Source organism: Dermacentor albipictus, unplaced genomic scaffold (assembly GCF_038994185.2).
Source record: "Dermacentor albipictus isolate Rhodes 1998 colony unplaced genomic scaffold, USDA_Dalb.pri_finalv2 scaffold_12, whole genome shotgun sequence".
Classification (NCBI taxonomy): Eukaryota; Metazoa; Arthropoda; class Arachnida; order Ixodida; family Ixodidae; genus Dermacentor; species Dermacentor albipictus.
In genome coordinates this window covers 12,135,733-12,156,040 of record NW_027225566.1, presented here as the reverse complement: position 1 = coordinate 12,156,040, position 20,308 = coordinate 12,135,733, and the positions used below count along the sequence as shown (strand labels likewise).

The 20,308-nt window shown below is 42.0% G+C and overlaps 1 protein-coding gene and 1 long non-coding RNA gene across 2 annotated transcripts in view; one reads left to right on the top strand and one right to left on the bottom strand.

Annotated features, from left to right (window-relative positions):
• The window catches only part of LOC139051559 (tachykinin-like peptides receptor 86C), a 489,557-nt gene that overhangs the window by 49,649 nt on the left and 419,600 nt on the right, over positions 1-20,308 (bottom strand). The gene's annotated exons all lie outside the window — the stretch shown is intronic.
• LOC139051517 (uncharacterized) lies at positions 12,369-16,234 on the top strand. The gene is made up of 3 exons (XR_011509412.1): positions 12,369-12,527; positions 13,290-13,403; positions 15,772-16,234. It is a non-coding gene; the product is annotated as an uncharacterized lncRNA (long non-coding RNA).

The following is a 20,308-nucleotide window of genomic DNA, read 5'->3' as shown; positions in this document are numbered from 1 at the left end:
GGTCAGGTGGTGTAGCGCAAGCAAATTTTCTCGGAGTGGGCTGACGTCACCGCACGCTCACGTAGTCCAGTAGAACCTTTAGAAAGATTAGTTCTGACAGTTTACGAAGATATTTCTTTAAACATTTTAGTAGCACTCCGTCAACAATTCGCTACCGTCTGGATTGGGACTATGATTTAAAACAAAGAGCTTGACTCCTGAGTATGTCATATGTGGGCATTAAAGTGTGTTAGAAAAATTTATCAAAAACTCTCAAGTTACTTCACATTCTAAATATTTTTCGGCAAACAGTACGAGCTGTGGACCTACTGAGGATACATGTCCTTCAAACAAAAAAATATAGTTCGATGACGTATAGTAAAACATTCTTTACACAAAAGTAACGAGCCTTGTCACGCACTACTAAAGTGGTTATAGAGACAAAAGCTAGAAAAATACATGTTGATGGGGACCTTAAAATATTCTATGTGCAAAAGGAAGAAGGAAGTCTTTTACGGTGTATTAAAAATATTCTTTATACAAAAATAAGAAGGAAGTCTATTAATGGTGTATTTAAAACCTTCTGTATACAAAAGTAAGAAGAAAGTCTGTTAACATTGTATTGAAAATATTCTTATACAAAAGTAAGAAGAAAGTCTTTTAACGGTGTATTTAAAACATTCTTTATACAAATGTAAGAAGAAAGTCTGTTAACAGTGTATTGAAAATATTCTTTATACAAAAGTAAGAAGAAAGTCTGTTTACAGTGTATTGAAAATATTCTTTATACAAAAGTAAGAAGAAAGTCTGTTAACGGCGTATTGAAAATATTCTTTATACAAAAGTAAGAAGGAAGTCTTTTGACTGTGCATGAACAAATGTTACTAGAATGTAAATGTAAATAGACTGTCAATAAAGTAAATAGAAAGTTGGTAGGAGTTCTAAAGAATGTTAACGTTCATTTTTATAAGGGTTGTGGCAATGTTCAACCCACCTCTTTCTTTTCTTGTACTTAGGCGAGAGCTAGTTTTTTCATTGCGACAAAGATTCCACAGCTGCCCTATATTGCCACAATAAAAGCGACAAAAAGAAAAACGATTAATCTATTAGTTCCTTTCCTGTCAGTGTAACACTAAGCGCAGGATAATCATGAACGTCCACCAATTAGCTCCGTTCATTGCCTTACTAAACGATTGAGAAATAGGTTAGAAAAGGAGGCACAATCTTTTCGATGCTAGTCGCTACGTGCTCAGAATTCAAAAAAAAATATGAAGTTTTACGTGCCGAGACCAAGATCTGATTAGGAGGCACGCCGTAATAGGGAACTACGGAAAAATGGAGCACCCGGGGTTTTTGAACGTGCAACTAAGTCTAAGTATACGGTGTTTTCGCGTTTCGCCACCATCGAAATGCGACCGCCGTGGCCGGGAACCCTTCCCGCGAACTCATGGTTAGCAGCCGAACACCATAGCCACTAAGCAATCTCGGCGGGGTTCGCAATGATTTCATTGGGACGAGGGCATGATCGCCGCTATAGCTCAATGGTACATGTGGTTTCGGCTCCCTCCGGCATCAAGTTGTGTTTTTGTACACTGTACGTTTTCGTTATCATTTCTGCATTTTGCTGAAGAAGGCAACTTATTTCCACTCTGCTTTCACTCACGTCGTTGTCTGTTTACTTTATGTGGCAAACATGTGTTTATGTAACAAAATAAAAATGGCATCCAATCCACGCTGTGAAGGTGGTTGCACACCGAAGCTGTCAACAGCTAGAACCATTACCCATCATATCCAGCTTTCCTGGACACGTACGAACTAGCGCCCCAAGTGGCCCCGGCACGAAGTTAGCGCGTTTTCAATGGAACGAGTGGGTTTTTCGCGAATAACAAAAGCTACAGGTCGATTATCGAAAAACGCAGGCGACAGACGTGTTCTGGTCTGGAAGACAATCCACACGATCCAAATGCAGTGATCACGCTATGGCACGTAAGAATTTTGTTCCCACAGCGGTTAAAGGTTTAGCAATGGAAGCGTATGGAAACGACGAAAATTTGTACTCGATTTTCGAGGCACGAACGGTGCCTGTAATTAGCCTACGACGTCTATCGTAATACGCAGTGCAGCGTATGTAGTCCGGAGACTCAGCTTTCGATTGATGCCTATCTCGGCTCTCCACACATGGCGCAACACTGTTCCCAAAAGCGTTTTTTGTAACAGTCGTGAAAATTCACGTGGTGTCTATAAAAACATAAGCGTAGCACTGGGCGAAGCCTCGGAAGCCATGGTCTGCAGAAGATCCATAATTTTCGCAGCGAGAAAAACATTACAAATAGTGGCACGTGCAAAAATGCAGGCACTGTATTGTACACGTTAGCACATTCAAAAATTTCACCGAATCTTTGCCACGTTTATCTGGTGTTCTACATGGGAGCGAACATCAAGGACAAATTTGTTTCGTCGAGTAAAGAAAGGTGGTCTGTCGGTGTGCCACTTGTTTCTTCAGCAAGTTGTATCACGTTTCATATTGAGAAGGGACGAAAGAGACCCGTTTTTGTGCAGTTTTTTTTCAAACTATGTTAGCAGTTTCTATGCCTGAGCTTTTGTTTCTTCAGCCATTGGCCCTCATTACACAATTTCAAGGTTCTTGCATGAAGTTGTAACGTCCTATCATTTCCTTAGGGCGCGATTCTCTCTTGAGTACCTCTCCAATGTAAAAAGAAAGCGTCTTATGAAGTATCTCACTGAAAGTGTGTTCCCTGTTCCATTGTATCGGTTAATGTTTCAAGAAGGGCCTGGGCAAGACGTACTTAAAAGGGTTAAAAATATGTGGATACCGGCAAACGTTAAAACATTCTTCTTCAAGCTTCACACGGGAACCTTGCCTGTTAAAACGTGGTTGGAGGAAAGAGGAATTTATGTGCCATGGGGAAGCAGATGCTTTCTGTGCAACAAAACTGAAACGATCGAACATGTTTTCATTGATTGTAATAATGCCATATTCTTTTGGGATATATTACAGAGAACGTTAAAGATAGACCTACCCCTCAATCCACATGGCATTCGTTTTTTACCACCTGAACACGATTTTGATCAGATGGATGTCATCTTTTTACTTGGAATGCACGCAGTCTGGCGTAGTCTGTTGGCATATAGACATTGTGATGTTAAAGTCCGATCTGTGTACGAATATTTTGTGGAAATGGTTGTGAAGGTACGTGACGTGTACAAGACGAAGGACTGTGATGAAGCTGGTGTGTCAATGCTTGACACTTTGACACATATAAAACGAGTGTGATCTAGGATCACAAACTCTCTTGAAGCTTGTAGCCAAGCTGGAAATAAAGAAAAAAAAAAGGAAGCCGTGGTCGAGTGGTAAAATCGCGCGCACCTTTCGTCTCCCGTCGCGGTTGCCGCGGTTCGATTCCCGCTTCGCACTTTTTTTTAGGCCGCATGGGGCCTAGTTTTATAGTCTGTCACTAGATGGCAGAAATGCAAAATCGAATATTTGCTTTCGGTTCTGGTTTTGCAGCGGCGCAGTTTCCTTTTTTTTTTTTTAGAAGCCGCATAGGACTTAGTTTTACAGTCTCCCACCAGATGGCAGAAACACAAAACTCATGGTTTGCTTTCGGTTTTAGTTTTCCAGTGGTTCGCTTGAAATATTATGTTTTCTATTTTTCCTTCCTAAAACATAGCAGTGTTGTGTTCATTAGTTAGTTCATCGCATTTATGAATATTTTATTCATTGGACATCATAACTCGAAGCTTGCGCATAGCTTTGTGTTATGCAAAAAAAAAAATACTTTAGTGCTTTGTAGCGTGGAACCTGGGAGAACAAAATGGCTATTCTTAATGCGTTCTTCTGGAAGGTCCGTTTTCACGACTTTCGCCTGTCCTTAATGGCACATGCTCCGAGCGAATCAGGTCCACCTAGGCCACAATGCCACCCGGTGGCCAGTGCCATTCCTATGCAACATTCCTGCGGAACAAAGGGTCTGCTAAGCTGAGTCGCTGCCCGAACGTAAACTATTTCTAAAGATTCATCCAAAGAAGAAATGCACCAACTAGGAGAAGACGTGCAGCGTGTGGATTAATAGCTACTGTTAATGTGTTGCCTATAGCCAAGTGGTATGAATCTGTAGGTGTGCCCGTAAAAAATCCATTTGAATAAATGGCCCGTGCTGTGGCTGCCCCGGTCGCTCTACAGAGTAGCTAGCTTGGCTAGCCGTCAGTATTTAGGATCAACACATGGCGTCGCTCGTTCGGTGCAGTTGCTTTTAATGCACAGGATTCGTTGGCGAGTACCCCAGCAATTTGGTAGCAAAATCGTGCAAATTCGTGTCTGTAACGCCAAAAAACTTGACGCATTTCCCATATGAATACATAGGTCTTCATAAAAAGGGTTGGGGTGGCCAACTTGAAATTGGAAGTGCCATCAGCATAAATTTGGGCGTGATACAGGTATGGGCCAAGCTGAATTTAGTAGTGATATGGGAGTGGCCCAACCTAAATTTGGGGTGAAATGGTAATGAGTAAAGCCGAATTTGAGCCTGATATGGGGGTGGGCCAACCTAAATTTGAGGTGACATATGGGTGGCTAAGCCTAAGTTTGGGGGAATATGGGGGTGGGCCAGCCTAGATTTGGGGATGATACGGGGGTGGGAGAACCTAAATTTGGTGGGATATGGGTAGTGGGACACCCTAACCATGGGGGTGACATGGGGCTGGGCGAAGCTGAATCGGGGGTGTAATGGGGATGGGCTAACCTAAATGTGGGATTGATTTGCGGTGGGCCATCCTAAATTTGAGGTGATAGAGGGGTGGGCCAGGCTAAGTTTGGGTCTGATACGGGGATGGGCCAACCTGGATTTGGGGACGATATGGGGGTGGGCCAACCTAAATTTGGGGTGACATTGGGACGGGCTAATCTAACTATGGGGGGGATGTGCGGCTGCGCCAAGCTGAATTGGGGGGGGGTGATATATGGGTGGACTAACCTTAATTGGCGTGTGATTTGCGGTGGGCCATCCTAAATTTGAGGTGATCGAGGGGTGGGCCAGCGCTAGTTTGGGGCGGATTTGGGGGTGGGCCAACCTCGATTTGCAGGTGGTATTGGAGTGGGCCAACCTAAATTTGGTGGTGTTGTGGAGGCAGCCCAATTTGTATTCGGGGGTGATATGGGGTTGGTCCTACCTAAATGTGGGGGCAATCTCGGGGTCCGCCAATCTGAATTTGGGGGCGATATGGGGGTGGACCAGCCTAAATTTTGGGGTGCGCCGACTCGAAATTTGGACGTCGATTTATGGAAATTCGTGCGTGCATGCACCAACTTGAAAATTAGAGGTGGCCCAATTGAAATTTGGGATTGGGATTTGAGTTTAAGGCTGGGCGAAAAGAAAATCGGGCGTGGCCGAATTTAAATTTGGGGGGTGGGCCAATTTAAATTTGAGGGTGTGCCAACTTGAAATTTGGGGGTGAGCCTACTTAATGTTTGGGGTGGGCCAATTGAAATTTGGGAGCCTGTTTACGAATAGTTAGACAACACCAGTGGTGTTTCTGCATCTTTTTCATCATCGCAAAGTATGTATATTAATAATTGTTACCTGATACTCCTCAAGGTGAGCTACCACTCGAGCCTTCCCAGCCCACTGGGCTGATAATGTCACAGAAGTACTCTCATCGTGACAACTGCGACGTTCAATGCGGAGATCACATGAGCAAATCGCAGACTGAGCTGACCATTTTCACACCAATGTCATTGCTAACACTACTCACTCGTGCTAGAGGCAACACAAGCTGATAACTATCATAATTCAACTTTCACTCGCACGCTAGTCGACACGCTCTCAGTGCACTATTTCGCCAATCTTTGGATAGAGCCTTGCTAGATGTTCTACTGTCATGTTGCGTCGTTTTTCACGAAGGCCGTCTCCCGAAAAGAGAATACATTTTTGAGATTGACGAGGCAAGCTAGTATATAACTCATACGAAGCAAATGTATAAACGGTTATTGTGATTTTTCAAAAATTAATATAAATAAATAAGGTTTCAGATGGTATTGTTTCGACCGGGCATGACAATGAGTTTTTCCCGCCTGTCACAGTGCTTTGACCGAAAACCTAATCATTTTGCTCAAACGTGTTGCCCCAATACTACATGTGCTAAATGTGGAAAAGTGCGGTGCGTGGTCACAGCTTCAAAGCCAGTCTATTTAGTGTACGGTTGTTGATATTGTAGTAATGTGGAGTTTTCTTCTTTATAAGAGCACAAAAAGAAGAATATAACAGATGGTAGCTAAGCGCAAAGTAAATTGGAAGATCTGAAACCAGCAATTATTTTAATTTGTGGGTTGGTCTTCTCCGCCGGTAGATCGCTGTCGGATCACTTCAAAAAATTTTGTTTGTGTGGAACTGCAGCAAAAACGAAAATACTACCATTTCATTGCCAGGACCTTTATGCCCTCAACACACACAAGGAGGACACCAGATAATTGGCAATATCAGTTTATAAATTGACATTGTTTTACTAGTTTCAGTGTAGCGTGGTGCCTGCGGACGGAGTATTTTCTTAGTATCAGTCCAGTGTTAGCAGTGAGAAGCAGTTCGGTCTACCATTCCCATGAGGGCATACTAGCCATTGTAGCGCTTTACTGTAGGACAAATTAAGTGCTAAAAACTTGGTGTGCCTTGTCCTTTCCGCAGGTCGTCCATCCATTCTGTTATGGTGACGGTCAACGTTGTGTCCGTCAGGCCTCCTCGTCATTTTTAGCTTCACCATCGCGATAGTGGACAGAGAAAGGAAGCTTTCTTCACAATCAGCCCCAGCGGGATTCCACCACTCGTAACTGCTGCAATTTGCGTTCAGTGATTGGGCATGCTAAGCACATCCTTAGTATCACAATGACTAGAGTACGCAGAAAAAGTAGAGCTTTGGTCGCTATCACTACCATGAACCCATGTCAATGCAGATATAAGTACGTGCAGGGGCTGAGTATGCTAACCTCTCCGCTACCACCTGCTTCCACCACCTTAGATTTTCCAGGCATACCTGCTTCTTGTTTTCATCGCAGACGCATGCAGGGTAAACGCGGATAACTAAAAAATCTCAGTGCCCTTCCACTCTGTGAAGAAACATGACCTGCAAAGCTGTGTATGTGGGTTCCTTAATGGCGAACTGCACCTCCACCGTATGTCGGCCCCGCATTTCACAGTCTTCGGGATCGGCCCACGTATGGGGAGTGCTTAACGCCTGCTTCATCTCCGCTGCGGGTCTCCCCGGCATGGCGTTACATTCGGGATCAGCCCACATATGGGGAGCGCTGAACGCATGCTTCACCACCGCTGCGGGTCGGGCCGGTATTACGCTATCTTCGGGATTTGGCTCTACACGTGGACGCGATAGCGGGGAAAGTAGCCTTTAAGAGGAAGCTTTAGCTCTGGAGGTCCTATCTAAATAAATGTAAAAGGAAAATTCGTTTTTCTCGACAGCCACTGCATCTAATTTGACAAGGTTTGTTGCATTTAAAACAAAAACTTAAAATCTAGTGTCTGTTGGTTTCGAATTCGTGAATTAGGTCATCATTTGTTTATTCTAAATTGTCAAAAATTGCACATTTTAAGAAAACGAAACCATCAAGTTGACAACTTTCTTTCGGAAATGAAAACTGATATCAAAATTACGTACATTGCATCTAACAGCACATCTAAAGCCGACAAAATTGATATATTACGCATGAATCTCAAAAAATTTAGTAATATGGAAATACAGCTTTTCCACAACCCTTGTTCACAACGTAACGACTTCACGTAAGATATAAATCGGCATATTGGAACTGTCTAATGGATGCTGTTTACAGAACCGTGATATCAGTTCTTGATGTGGAGTTAATAATTTGTATATTTCGTGCTTGTGTACTTTTCGCACTTTCGAATTGTTGAATATCTTTTATCAAAATTCAGGCCCTAAATAGAAATTTCGCTTCCAATAGTCACTAGAATTTACCTATCCAACACATCCAACAATCCAACAAATTTCATTAAAATCAGTCCAGGAGTTATCTAAGAAAAGCGTTTCGGCGTTTTACATCTATTTGAATAGGCCGAGTCGGAGTAGGGCCCGTGTTAAAGCTTCCTCTTAACGACTCCGCTGTAAAAAAAATAAAAGAATAAAAGAAAACAAGAACGCTGCAGCCATTAATATCGCCGCCTCACATTTCGTCATGATGGCACCGTCCCCATCGGCACGGCTCCGTGAGCAGCTACCAAGCTGTACACTTTCGTTATCTTCCTTCCCTCGGCGGCAGCGCATTGTCTTGATGCCAGCGACGCGCTAAATCTGCACCATCATTGCGTCATGCATCGCTCCTGCGACCAAGCAAGCTTTCGGCGGCACACGTACACTGCCGCATTGACACCAAAACTTTAAACTGCTTGCTATCGAGAAAACAGCATGAATAAAAATGGAACGCGACTATAAGGCCACGGGGAATATGTTCGCGGGGCAACCCTTATGAAAATGGATTTAGAGTTCCTTTAGAACTCCTAATGAGTTCCTATGGAGTCAAAAGGGACTCTATAGGAACTCGCGATCTATAGAGTCGTCTGCATAGAATCTCTATAAGAAGTCTATAGAAACCTTTCTATAGAATCAAGTCATTTCACACACAATAGATGTTCTATAGAGGGTGTATTGACATCCTATGTACTGAATTCTATAAAGTAATTTTTATAGAATGTCTTTAAAACTTCTAACGCGACCTGTCTATAGAATGGCTCTCCATTCGTTCTCTATAAATGTTCTATAGAGATTGTATTGATATCATATGTACTAAATTCTATAAAATAATGTCTATAGAAAGTTTTTAACACTTCTAGTGCGGCTTGTCTATAGACTGACTCTCCATTCACGCTCTATAAGCAGTCTATAGAGGGTTTATTGTCATCATATGTACAATATTCTATAAAATAATGTATATAGAAAGTTTTTAACACTTCTAATGCGACTTGTCTATAGACTGACTCTCCATTCACCCTCCATAAATGTTCTATAGAGGTCGTATTGACATTTCATGTACCAAATTCTATAGAAAATGTTTTATAGAACGTTTTCGGAAACGTTCTATAGAGGTCGTATTAACATCTTATGTGCCAAATCCTACAGAAAAATGTTAATAGAACCTTTTCAGAACTTCTAATGCGGTCTGTCTATAGAATGGCTCTACATCCTCCATAAAAGTTCTATAGAGGTCGTGTTGACATCTTATGTACCAAATTCTATAGAAAAATTTATAGAACGTTTTCAGAACTTCTAATGCGGCCTGTCTCTAGACTGGCTCTCCATTCCCGTTCTAAAAGTGTGCCATCATATGGCATACGTACTGAGTTCTGTAAAGGAACGTTTATAGGAAATTAAACAAGCTAAAGTGCGGCCTGTCTAAGAACGGCTCTATATTCTCACTCTATAAACAGTACCCAGTACATCGCCGGATTATGGGTCCAGTGCCGCGCGCTGGATGCATGGGGCGCTGGGCAAGCGCGGCGTACTGGGAGGCGCTGGTTACTGGTGCGAAAAACAGCTCTAGCGCGTTAAATACGCGGTGCCTGGACACCGTAGGTCTTTTTTTTTAATACAGAAAGCAACAGATAGCGTTTCAGTACAATATAAATCGAAAAAATGAACATGTAAAAACAGAAGTGCTCTGACCAGGATTCGATCGTCGTACCTGCAGATCCGCAGCCCGGCTCATTACCGCTACGCCACGTCAGCATAGGGACATGGGCGGATAATTTAGCTCATCAAAATCGAGAAGCAGTTTTAGTTTCACAGAGAGGAGTCTTGCACAGACGTGGTAGATGCGCTATCGGCCAGCAACTGAAACTCACGCCTGTACCACAAAGAAAAATTTGCTCTTTGTATTCAATAGTGTGCTCGGAAGTGCCATAACATCGACTGCGATTGGTATTTTAGCTTCGAAAAAAGTCCTAAATAAACCACCGACCCGGGACGCTGCATGAATGAGGTGTTACTGCCGATTTCGATAGCCGTTTCTTGTTCTTCACGCGAGGGGTATGCAATGTTTTCTTAGTTCAGTGATGCCTTTCAGTCTACACGTCTGTCTAGCCATATATATTCGTCAGAGAAACGCAGGCTAGTGCTGGGAGCCTTCGGCGACAGCACATATACCTGCGTTTATGATGCGTCACATCGGCGCTCCTCACTTCTTGTGCTGGCACTGTAGACATGAAAAAATTGTTTATTTAAATGCACCGACGCGAAATCTGAAATATAAAGTAATTTATCCTTTTTAGACTTCTTGATTCTTGAGGTTAGACGCGCCGATAGCGTGCAGACGGACTCGGCGGACACGCTATGCCTAAGCTTCGATGGGGCTGATCTCGGCGCGGGTAGCTGGCGAAAGCTAAAATGTGTGTATTTGAGCCTCAGAACTCTTTTTAGTACAATAGGGAAAGTGGAAGCGCACGAATCGCCTCAGCCTTGTTATCTGTGCGATAATATCAAGCAGCGGTAGGCTTCGAACTCGGGGTCCGTTCGAGCGCGTCTGAACGACTTCTGGATTTCATGTCCACTTCACAACACTGCGACAATGGCGATAACTCCCAGTCATATGTTACGTGCGAACTACTAAAAAAGCGGCGTCCTCTGCGTTTGCGTGGTTTCGTTAAAGAATTTAGCTGTCCGCCCTGTCAAAAGGCAAAATGCAAAAAACGAAAGTGATTTTCAGTGTCACATGTGCAGGAATAAACAAGGCAGCTCACGCACCTTTATTCCATGCTGCGACACGAAATAGTTCTATGACCCTGAGATATAGCGTTATTTAGGACAAGGTACTAGTATCTACATGAGTATATATACATGAAATCGTATAAAGCATTTAATATTCAGCAGCGCTCGTCCTTGCGTGCTGGAGCCAGCGGGGCACAAACACAACCAGCGCCGTTTCCAATGCGAGCGTCTCTTCCAGTGTTACCCAGCTCTTATCCAGCGTTCTCACTGGTCTCGAGTGAGTCCCAGCGAGCGCCAGCGTACCCAGTGCGATCCAGTTCTTAAAAAAAAGAAAGAAAAAGAAAAAAGAAAAACGCGCTGGTTTCACACTGGAAGGCACTGGAAGACGCTGGTTCTTGCAATCGGCATTTCAGAGGTTTTTCACTATCAAGTAAGAGCATCGTTAAAAAGACACTCATTGACCAAGGCAAACATCACACTAATCGAAATTAGGAAAACCAAAGAAATATAACGGAAGCGCGCATTGTGGTTTATATCGAATATGCAGGTAAATCACAAAGATGTATACCAAGAAACACTAAGCAAAACTGCGCCTTAGCAATCGCGTCATATCTATTTGCTGGCATGCAGTGACTGCAGGACTTGGGGCGGAAACAGATCGAACGCCGCCGCACATTTCTAGCACATACCACTCAAATGCGACAAATGCACGCTGCAGAAACGATTTTTTTTTTTCAAGGAATCTTGAAAAGTCACAGACCACATGAGCGCGATCCGCGCATGATAAGCGCATCGCCACGAAAGCAAGATAGGGAACACATAAGCGTAACCTGTGCCTCACGGGTAAAATTAAACATCATCGTATATACGTTGCTGTGCGACGGACACAAGCGCACGGAAACATCACACACTGCACACGTGTACCTCCGAGGTTGTGTCGACAATTTCTGGGCTACATTTAAACGACAGCAGGAAGTTACTTCAATGAGAAACAAAGTGAGGGCGCCAGGCACTGCAGGTAACGGCTGCGCATAAAGTCAGTTAGGGTTTTAAGGCCAGTGACCGAGGTTGAAATCGTTAAAATCACACCGCAGCGATAGCTTACACAGGGTAAATTGTCGAGGTCTTGAAGGCCATGCTTTTTGCTGACTACATGTGGCATAAGCGATTCAAAAGCAAGAATACTGCATGTAATTTATTTCTACCCTAAACTATAGCACACAATATGAGCATGTCAATGTTTCTTCTTGTCTAGCAACATATGTATGTAGTTCGGCTCAAAGGCCGGCTCAAAACAGCACAAAACCTGCTGTAGTGGGTATTATTGTAGGAATCACGGAGGCCACAGCAGCCGCACTATTATACAGACGGCGCTGGCGGCGCCGGTATTTTCGTATTCAACGCGACAGGTAGAATACGAAGTTACGGCGTGTTGTTATTGCTCCGTCTTCAACGGTTGTCGTGCGAGCTGCGTAGATGTGTTTGTTTGATCGTGTGTTATTAAGTTTGCTGTAATGAAATGAGACGTAGTTCGCGAGCACGAAAGTGCCAGAAGATAGCTGTAAGCACGCCGTATGCGTGGCGCGCCGGCTAAATGTGGACCAACGATTTTCATGCCATGGAGTGCGTTCCATTTGTCTCCGCTTGTGTTCGTGGAAAGTTTGGTGGACGGCGCAAAGAAGTAATGCGTATTATTAGCGCGCCTCAGCTCGTCCACTACCCAGTGGCTTGTTTGCTGCAAGTAACATCGCAGACGCATCACTGGAAACTTGGAGAGTGCCTTTCGACCTCGTCGTACTGTTGAAACGGTAAGCAATCGTGCTCGCCAACTACACGTGCGTTCAGCCGTGTTGTGTATGCTTCCCGTGTGTGTATAGAGTGCCTTGCGAACGTAGTAAGTGGAACACCCACGACAACAGTGAACCCTGTGCTGATACTTACTACGCGCTGGTTGTAAGAATTGTGTACGCAACTCTATTGCCACAGTGCGGAATTGATAATCCTGATAAATCGTTTGCTTCCCCAGAGAAAAGTTTCGGAAATCGTGTTCGCCTTGTGCAGTTGTGCGTGAGCTCGCGCTTGTCTGCTAAAGTTGCATAGTAACGACCCGTCTACTTCTTCATCGATTCATTCTTCAATGACGTTTCCTCACTTATAAATGCTTCGACGTTGTGCACAATCTCTGCTTACGAGGTTTTTGGCTAACGAACAGTTCTAAGAAAAAAATGTAAGCCAATCACAGCATGCTACTAGTACAGCTTTATTTCCAAGGCAAGATGCGTTGACATAACTGACTTAACTAAGCATTACAGGGGAACGTTGCCTATACTAAGTAATGAAAAAAAAAACATTAAGTTTAGATTGTAATCTGCTGCTGCGGTGCGTCCAAAACTTTATTCGATGTAGAGGTTCGCATTGTAATGACATTCGATGATTTCAAGCATTTGCTCTCTTTCCACATTAGTGCAGACATTGTTTTCGTGACTCTTTTAGGTGCTGATTGCATGTTTTCACGATATCACAGCTTTATTGTGCCACTGCTATAAGCTAACATAGAATTGATTTTGTAGTGGCGAGGCCGTGACCCACAACATAAACTACAAGATCGAGGAGCCCCAAGAAATGCAGACCCTGTGGATATATGGCTGCAGCAGCATGGCGTGTGATCTGGATGGTCATGACAGGTGTGTATGAAATGTACGTGTTCCAAAAAGGGTGCTTGGTGTCATTCATGGTGAAGTTTGTCAACACATTACTTAATGCAGCATACTAAAGAGACTAAATATTTATGCAACCTTATTGAACTTGCTACCTACTAGTGTGCATAGCCATTATGCCCACATGATTGTGTTGTGTATAAAACTATACCCAACCATTCCTGATGCTTAGTATTTCTTTTGCGTAAGTTGCTTACCTGCAAGTTACATATATTTTTTGCTTTGTACATAATGTATTTATGACTTTTTATTGGGGTTTTTTTCTTTGAAAACTATTTCCTATTCTGTACCCCTATTTGCATAATTTTTTTCTGTGTGTGCTACAATCTCGTGCAGTTTTCTGTGCATGTAGGAATTCGAAGGGTAGTGGACTAAATATGTCACAGGTCTAAGCACGTAGTTTGCACATCTTTGTTTATCATTGATATCTTTACAGTTACTTCTCTGTTCCCATAGTAACAGCCACTGCAAAATACACATTTGGTCAGCTTTAATTTCTTGAAAATTAATATGAAGGTCAGTATTTACTAAGCTGCATTTACTTCTGTAGTACATAGGCACAGACTGATATGGATACCTTGTGACCTACACAGGATGCCTTTTTTGTTTGTTGCATTAAATATGGGGGCTCACCCACATCTCTTACTATATATGTGGTATGCCTCATCGATTTCACTTGTCAGTTTTTACGGTGGATGAAAACAGATGAACGATTGTAATCCAACATGAAGCCCCGTTGTGGAAATGTACGGCCAAGTTGGATGACCATACTGGTCTTTTAAATGAAATATAGTGATCTCTTATACACATAAGATACCGGCCAGTTTGCCCTATGTACGCTTGACCACATGTGAAAGGGATACAGTGCACTCACTGCCTGTGATACACGACAAATTTGGTGGTATCTTTCACCGAGCAAGCCTCCCTTGCCTGCTTGCCTTTCTAATTCTCTTGCACACTTCTGTGCATATGGCACCCTGACAAGAAAGGCTTGCTTAGATACCACTAAATTTGTCTTGTCTGTCAGGGGTAGTGTAGTCTATTCTTGTGATCATGTGTATATTTGGTCAAATGTACATGCAACAGATTGGTCGGTGCCTCAACAGGTACATAAGACAGCACCATAATTCACTCCCCGGATCAGTATGTTCGTCCCACTTGACCATGCACCGATGGGACTGGGGCTGCGCGTCAGATTTAGACTGTTCATCTGTTTTGTTCAGCTGCGGCAACCAATTGACCAACAACATCGCTGAGGAATGCCACATAAAAACACTGGGTCACAATCTGTTTACTGAATTGTCCGCAACCTTCGTAGTAACAAATTTGTTTATTGCAACTAGTTTTAGGCACGTTATTTCTTGTTAAATTTTCTGCTTAACCTATCGAGCAGTTATGCAATCAATTTTCAAAGTTACTTGATTAGTATAATTTTTGTTTTCTGTTTTTCACATGCCAGGTTGCAAGAAGGACCCTTTTTAATTAAAACTGAATTAACTTTTCAATTGCAATTGGGCAGTCTTATCATTGCGTTTAGGATACATATCAGTGTACATACCCGTACTAGATTAGAAACTAATTGTTTCAATAACTCAAAAAGCACGAATATACTGTGTCCATTGTATGTGACAGTGACACCGCGACTGTGTTCCAAATACCACAAATTGGCAGTTATCCATCATAGTTTGCGAAAACAACATAAAACATTATTGTTCCCCATACAATGCATACTTAGATGCATCGTCATGATTGCCCAGGCTCCATGTGAGAAATTTATTATTCGCATATTAAGCATAGTACATACCAACTATGGCTAATAGCGGATAGAATATTAATTTTGTCTACCGCTCAGCAATAGAAGCCAGTAGGTCATTCTCTTCTTTTAAAAAAAAATTTTTCTATGCATAGTGTGACATCTGTATAGGACTTAGCTCATGGGTGTTGCTGCTTGCTTATGTTATAAATGGGAATGTGTTGTCATTGCAAGATGAGATTAATGTGTGACTAGGCTGTTGTCGTTCGGAGATGCTTTTTGTCATCAGCAATGATATTCTACTGCCAGGCACATTGGCCCAGTGCTGATGACACCGAATCTTGGGAAAGTAAAAATATTCTCAAAAGTGATTCTCAAAAGAACTGCCACTGTTTGGCAGAGTGGTGGGGAAGTGGGGCGTTCTGCCACCTTTCTGTTATAATTTTTTTCTGAAATACTGAAATGAAACTTAGCATAATGCTACAACTATATATATATTTGTGGCATGTTTGTGCCTGCTAATACATTATGACTGAATGTTCATTACACCTTTTGAAAATTAATTTCAATTTTATTTTCCAGGCTCCACCGTCGCCGTTACTAGACGGACCAAATGAGGCCAAAAACTAGCCTTTCCTCGCTCCATTCCTGGGAAGTGAAATAGCAGGTGGTCATGTAAGAATGAACTTGCAACCATGTGGGCAGTAGCCAAAGCTCCCTACAGTTCATGCTGGTGGTGGAATGATAAGACAAACCGCAATATTTGTTTGTTTACTTATTCACCTAATATTTATTTATTCATATCTCATGAATACTGTGCAGTTTTTTTAGCAAGGAGTCAGGTAAAATAAAGAAATATTGTTGCATCAAAGTAAACATTATTTGAAAAAGCATAATTCACGTAGCACGAATTCATGGAAACTGTAAATTTTGAAGAAACAGAGCAGTAAGGTTAACAAATCTTATATAACAAAAAATGAGATCACATTTCTGTTGGACCTAATACCATAATTTAATCTGTCAAATTAGAGATACCATATGCTGCTCTAATCTACAATCACTAATTTATGAGTTGATGCGCAAAACTCTCAAACGTTGCAACAATTTCATGTAAGCTGTAAATTCATATATACAGTTTGTTGACTTTAGACATAGCAGATGGAGTCTGCAGAACTATGATATCTCTTTCTGGCACAGAGACGGGGATTAGTAAGCTTCGTGGTGTTATTTTTCTTAAACCTGCCAAATAGTTCTTCCTGCAACAGGTAGAATTCTCAAATGCCGCAAACTTAATTCAAATTAGTGCTGTGGTTGTCTCAAAAGTATTTCTGTATTTTGGATGTATTTGAGTAGGAAAATTTACAGAATTAACGAATTTGTGCTAGCTCTTTTTTTATTTACAGTTGCAAACTAAGTCCTTTTCCTTCAAGTTTTGCTATTTTCAGAAAATTTTAATGAAAATTGATGGTGTTAATGTAAAATCTATTATTTAAACATTTTTAAATGTATCAAACCTCATCAAATTTGGTTGCATAGTTGCCGAGAAAAACGATTTTACTGTTCATGTGCATTACATAGGAGCTCCTGAGTTAAATCTCTTTTTTAGTCATTGCGTGTGTCGGTCTGGTTTGTATTTCTCACCCTAATTAGAATATTGGCTCTGATCTCAAAATTGTTTCCCTTACAACGAAATACAAGCTTTTAAACTTTTTACGATATATGCTGTACTGCTCTATGATAACCCCTGTTTGCCACATTTTTGCAGGGCCTACCAGTGCTAATTTTACACAAAAACAGACTAAAATGCCGTGTGGTTTCGGTATATGGTGTACTTATCTGTGAAAGCCATTATGTGCCACATTTTTGCAGCGACTGCCAGTGTTATTTTTGCTCAGACTAAAATGCTGTGTCGTTTCGTCAGGCTGACACAACATTGGAGTGCACATTCATATCAGTCTATTTTCAGGCTTTAGTATCCAAACATTTAATGTGCACTGCTGGAACAGGCACTCCTTTTGCAGTTTTAATGGTATGGTTTCTTGTCCTAGTCAAGCCTGTTATTGCGAGGTGTCAACTGTAATCAAGTCTGCCACTGATTCTTTTACCTCATGTTTCGTGTGTTTGCACCACCAGCTTGACCTGAGAAGCATGTTGGCAGCTACAGTTTGTGTGTTGCAAGTTCTAGTCTGAAGTGTGTATGTCACATATATGAAGCATGTATCTAGTCTGAAGTGCAATAAACATTTCAAACTGAATACTTTGTGGTTGTAGCACCAATTATTTTGCCACTGCATTTACTGTAGTCCTTATTGCCTACAGTAGAACTTTGGTAAATTGCAAGTACTTTACACACATCGGCCTAGCTTTTATAGGCATTTTATTTATTATTTATTTCAGAATACTGCCGGCTTCCATTTGGAAGCCCAGGCAGGAGTGGTACAACATCACGTGATTTCAAACTTTTTCCTCAAGGGGATAAAAAAAATAAAAAGAGTAAAAAAACAGTTCAATAGGCAAAGTAAACATATGCAAATACACAAAAGAAATACAATGATGCCGTCACATTGCTGCCAATAGCAAAGGCGTAGTAAATGAGTCATCAGAATTTGAACAAGCAAAGGTACAGTGAATGCATGACATTACAAGCACGTCTGTACTGCAGATAAGAAGGAGTCTGGAGTGGCTGAGTTGACCACGCTGTGCGGAAGAGCGTTCCATTCGCGAATTGTGTTGGGCAGGAAGGAATAAAGATATGCGTTTGTTCTAGCGCGCGGCAATAATATTGTTTGATTGTGCTTACCTCTGGTCAGTCGCGATTTGTTAAATTGCATGTAGTTGTCAAATCTCATTTTAGTGTGGTTGTTAACTATGTTATACATTGCTTGTAGACGGTGCATTTTGCGACGAGTTTCTAGTGTCTGGAGCCCAGATCGCAACCTTAAAGAGGTGACTGAAATGCGCCAATTGTAAGCATTGTAGATAAATCTAAGAGCTTTTTTTTGTACTCTTTCGATAATGTCTATACCAGCCTTTGTGTGAGGGTCCCAGACTATATCGGAATACTCGAGTGTTGGCCTAATAATTGCCTTATATGCAGTTAATTTGGTAGCACTAGTGCAGTTTTTTAAACGGTGCTTTAATAACCATAACTTTTTCATTGCTGCCGCAGAAACATACCTAACGTGAGCAGTATAGCTCATCTTGGAATCAATTGTAATTCCAAGATATGTGAATTCCTCTACCTGTTTAATGTCCATATTATTTATCGTGTAAGTGCAAATTAGCGGATTTTTTTTACGTGTAATAACCATGTGCGCGCATTTCGAGATGTTTAGGGTCATATGCCACTGGATACACCAGTCGTGTATTGCTATTAGATAGTCAGTTAAGCTAGATTGGTCATCCACATATTGAATGCTCGAGTAAATAATACAATCGTCCGCAAAAAAGCGACACCGCACGGGAAATTTGCAAGCCAGGTCATTTAGGTAGATAAGAAAAAGAAGTGGCCCTAAAACCGAGCCCTGTGGAACGCCCGAAAGTACAGAGGCGAGCGATGAATTCGAAGGACCTATGCTGACAAATTGTTTTCGATGCGTCAAGTACGAATCAAGCCAACGCAAAATTTGTTCGTTGCGTTTGATGCTGTTTAGCTGTATCATCATTTTTTTTGTGTGAAACCCGATCGAAGGCTTTCTCGAAATCTAAAAAAAGAATGTCTACCTGCCCACCTTGATCCAAGATTGCCAGTATTTCGTTGGTCATATGAAGTAACTGCGTAGTGGTAGAAAAGCCACGCCTGAATCCGTGCTGGCTCTCACTAAAGAAGTCATTATTTTCTAAAAAGGAGCTTAAATGCTTACAAATAAAGTGTTCCATAACTTTAGAAGCGGTGCAGAGTAGGGAGATAGGTCTGTAACTTTCTACATTAAGCTTGTCTCCCTTTTTGTGGACTGGGACTACTTTGGCGACTTTCCAGTCGTTAGGCAGCTCCCCTTCGTTTAAACTTACGTTAAATATTATGAACAGGTATTTCGCGGACCATTCGGCGTACCGATTAAGAAAAGCGTTAGGTATGTCGTCAGGACCTGCAGATTTTTTTGGATCTAAGTTTAGCAGTGACGAAAATATGCCTTCCTCAGATATGACAAGATCTGGAAGCTTGAGACCAACGCCATGAGTATCATCTTTCTGGGTGGGTTCACGTAAAAATACTGACGAAAAAAACGTGTTAAAAGCTTCCGCAATGCGCTGAGTGTCGGTAACTTCGACATCATTCAGTTTTATCTTGTCTACAAGACTGTTCCGCTTCGATATATGCATCCAAAACTTCCTTGGGTTGTTTTTTAAAAAGTTGTGCATTCTGACATTAAAGAAATGGTATTTACTTAATTTTAATTCGGATCTAAGATCTTCTCGGAGGGACGCCAAAACATAGTGGCTTGACCGACAGCATGTTAAACGTTTTAATCGACGCTTTAAGTGCAGGATATTACGAGTAATCCACGGGTTTTTTCGGTTGACTTTCTTCCGCTTTTTAGGAACGTACTTTTTGATGCATTCGTGCACGGCGCTCTTAAAGTGCAGCCACAGCTCATTGACGCCTAGGAAACCTTGTCTTTGTTTTTGAGAAAAAGTGTCAAAATCTTGTTCTAAGTAGTCGAGAATGCTTTCGTCTTCGGCGTTAGTGAAATCTAAGAATTCTTTCATAGGTTCGCGCGATCGTGCTAACGCAAAGTTGCATTTTAAGAGGATAATCTTGTGATCGGATATTCCGGGTAAAACTTCCACGGAAGGGCCCTTTTCAAGAATGGCTTGAGAAACAAAAGCAAGGTCAAGTGTGGTGCTGGAACTGGAAGTGACACGTGTCGGTATCTGCACAAGCTGTGCGAGATTAAAGCAGTACGCAGTTTCAAGCATCATTTCAGACTGTGCGCAAGGCGGTAGTGAGCTCAGTTGTTCCCAGTTTATTGTGGGCAGATTAAAATCGCCGCACATTATAATCTTGTTGTAGCGTTTTGTGTTTATTTGAAGAAATTCATGCAGTGACTGGAGCAACGAAACATCGGCACTAGGAGGCCTGTAGACTACACCGACTAGTAGGCTGCATTCACACAAA